The sequence below is a fragment of the Pipra filicauda genome, unplaced genomic scaffold (assembly GCF_003945595.2).
Source record: "Pipra filicauda isolate LSUMZ 115617 unplaced genomic scaffold, ASM394559v2 scaffold184_size3518187_pilon, whole genome shotgun sequence".
Taxonomy (NCBI): domain Eukaryota; kingdom Metazoa; phylum Chordata; class Aves; order Passeriformes; family Pipridae; genus Pipra; species Pipra filicauda.
In genome coordinates this window covers 1,987,663-1,991,465 of record NW_024104292.1, presented here as the reverse complement: position 1 = coordinate 1,991,465, position 3,803 = coordinate 1,987,663, and positions in this window count along the sequence as shown.

The following is a 3,803-nucleotide window of genomic DNA, read 5'->3' as shown; positions in this document are numbered from 1 at the left end:
GACACTGCTGGGGAGTGTGACTGCTGGGGAGTGTGACATTGCTGGGGAGTGTGACACTGATGGGGGTGTGACACTGCTGGGGGGTGTGACACTGCTGGGGAGTGTGACACTGCTGGGGAGGTGACACTGCTGGGGAGGTGACACTGCTGGGGAGTGTGACACTGCTGGGGAGGTGACACTGCTGGGGCGTGTGACACTGCTGGGGAGTGTGACACTGCTGTGGGGGTGACACTGCTGGGGAGTGTGACACTGATGGGGGGTTGACACTGCTGGTGAGGTGACATTGCTGGGGAGTGTGACACTGATGGGGAGTGTGACACTGCTGGGGAGGTGACACTACTGGGGGGTGACATTGCTGGGGCGTGTGACACTGCTGGGGAGTGTGACACTGCCGGGGGGGTGACACTGATGGGGAGTGTGACCATGGATGGGGCGTACACCTGCTGGGGAGGTGCACTGCTTGGGGGGGGTGACCACTGTTGAGGGGTGTGACACTGCTGGGGATGTGACACTGCTGGGGGGGTGACATTGTTGGGGGGGTGACACTGTAGGGGAGTGTGACACTGCTGGGGGGGTAACACTGTTGGGGGGGTGACACTGCTGGGGAGTGTGACACTGTTGAGGGGGTGACACTGTTGGGGGGGTGTGACACTGCTGGGGGTATAACACTGTTGGGGGGGTGACACTGTTGGGGGGTGACACTGCTGTGGGATGTGTGACACTGCCGTGGGGTGTGACACTATTGCGGGTATGTGACATTGCTGTGGGGTGTGACAGTGCTTGTGGGGGTGTCACAGTGCTCTCTGTGGTTGGCAAGGGTACCCAAGACTGTGGACCTTTCACTGATCCATGTTCCTGGATCTTCTCTGCCATCACCCCCTCATACTTTTACTCACCTATGGCACTGGATGACCCACTCAACCCTCTGTCACTTCAGGTACTCTGTGCTTTATGTTTGTAATTGCCATCAGATGTGACCATTGCACAAATGTTATGGAATATATTCTTTAAGACTCCCGGAGGAAGACATTCGGAGAGGAACAGGAGCACAAGAGGTGTATTCCTCCTGCTCCATCCTTCACTGGACACTTGAATCCAGCCTTTCACAAGCCTCAACTCAGAAGGATTTTAGCCTGTGAACATTCACGGTGCTTGTCGAAAAAGACAGAAACTATCTGACCCCCTTGGAAGGTCAAGACTTTTAGATCTAGTTGGTTCCATATGAGAAAATATCCATTCCACACCTCTACAGCAGCTTGTTTAGGTCTCCAGTGATAGAAACATCTAACTCTGTGATTCAATCACTTCCTACAAAATTGTCTTAGATCACAGAATCACAGAATGGTTAAGGCTGAAAGGGACCACTGGAGGTTGCCTCCTCCAGCCTCCCTGCTGAAGCAGGGTTCCCTAGAGCACATTATTCAGGATTGTGTTCAGGCAGTTTTGAACATCTCCAGTGAGGGAGATTCCACAACCTCTCCAGGCAATCTGTTCCAGTCTGTAGGCATCTGCACAGCAAAGTTCTTCATGTTCAGGTGGGATTTTCTATACATCAGTTTCTACCTGTTGCCTTTTGTCCTATTGCTGGGCACCACTGCCAAGAGCCCAGCTCCATCCTCTTGACACCCTCCCTTCAAGTACTTACAGACATTGATGAGGTTCCCTCTCAGTTGTCTCTTCTTGAGGTTGAACAGGCCCAGCTCCCTCAGTCTTTTCTCACAAGAGAAGTGCTCCTGTTCCCTGATCATCTTTGTAGCCCTATTGATGCTCTAAAGTATCTAAAGTTCTCTTGGATATGTGCTTCAAACTCAGAAAAAAATGAAGCTTTAAAAATTCTGGTAGCACAGCAGTAGTGCCACTTTTAAGCTAAAAAAAGATCTCTGATTAGAAAGCAGGAAACACGCTGCAGTTTAACCTGGATTTTTTCAATCACTTTTGATTATATTTTAGATAATGAGACAAGAAGGATCATGAAGGATTAAGTACAAATATTATAAAAGAAATAATGTAATTAATTGGGCTAGGGAGGGGATAGGGACTGAATGAAGAATAAGTCATCTTCAAAAAGAGTTTAATGGAGGGTTATGTGTACAAAATGTAGAATATTTCTAGATATCATTAGCACAGGTTTAGAAATACCACATGCATGGCCTTTTTTTATGTATCAGCATAAGGGTGTGCTTTCTCTGAAAACAGTTATTGAGCATAGCTAATTTGGGAGGGGGTTTTGTACTTTAGGGATAAATTACAGAAAGGACTAAATGCTTGTCTTCGATGTGCACATACACATGAATCAGAGGCATAAAAAGAAGGTTGGGAAGCTTGGGGAAGCAATGAGAAGCTGTCTGAGCTTGCTTCTGATAGACCTTGACTGATGTGCCCAGTATTCCCTGAGTTAATAGGCAATATAAAAAAATAATACTTCAGTGAAACACAGCAAAACTGATTGATATAGAAGCTTTTGAGTCACAGTGTTATACAGCTCACAGTTTATACTTTCAAACTTCAGGTGAGCAATGAAGAATGCACACTGTTACATTGAATAACAACACTATGATGCTAAACAAGAAAGCATTAATATACATGACAACTACATGGATTGGAAAAGCAATAAGATGGAAAGTTTAGGTGAACTGCTCTGACTTTCAAAGGTAAAAGGTAAACCTGATTTCAGCTTTTGCGTTCTTTTGCTTTGTAAGACTGGCAATTTCCTGACCTCACAAAACACACAGACCTGTTCTTACTAATTCCATGAGGCACTTCATAGTGCTGATGAACAGACTTTGTTTAGATTTTGTCAGCACATAAACAGGACATTTAAAAGCAGTGTAGTAAAGTAATTTTAGGCAGCGATACTTTTATTTGAAATAAAAAAAAATTATTTACATACAATATCAGATAGGTTTTCAAAAAATTCAAGCTCTGATTGGCACTGCATACAAAATGCTACCCTTCTCATCAAGAGATGGATGGATTTATCTAAAAAAACCACAAAACCCACAAACAAACAAACAAAAACCCATCCCAATTCCTTTATTTCTATAACTTGCAATACATGACTTTAGATTGCTTGTTCTCAAAACATTGCTGGCATTTCCATGCTGCTCAATGTATTTGGTTGGTGCAAGCACTTTTCTGTGCTCAGTTTAAGGCATGAACTGGTGGTACCTATGAAAATTTTTCAGAATTTGCAGAAAGTAGAGTGGTCCTAGTTAATTAATAAATGGTTCATTTTGTAGTTTACTGTGATTAGCAAACAGATAATTTTGAGACCCAGGTGAAGTTCTCTAACTGTTGCCTTAGAGGTTCCCTCCTGCACCACCCTGTAACTTGCCCATTTTCTGGTGCTGTGACTTTTGCATTTCTGAGACCAGCTTTAATAAGGCTGTTGGGGTGGTGGAATATAATTGTTTGCAAGCTCATAAGTTTTGCTTTGAAATCACAGGTGATCTTGACATTTCTAGCAGACAGAACTTGCACTTCTGTAAAGTTGCTGGATTCAGTCCAAAGAATTTGATCTGGATGAGTGAATACAGCCGAACAGAAGTCCTGGGAATACTTCACTATGACTCAGAGAGGCACTGCTGAGCATAGTCAAAATATTAAATTAAAATTAAAAACCTGCTTGTTTTGGTCATCCATGTGTTTCTGATGATTTTAATGAAACTATTCACATGGGGAATTGTGCAACATTTATCCCATTTTCCAAGGAACACTACTGTATTACATAACATCATGCCATTAAAGTTTGGCTATCTGCGCTGATAGAAGTTAGCTGTGTCACAGTATTTATTTTTGTCTTT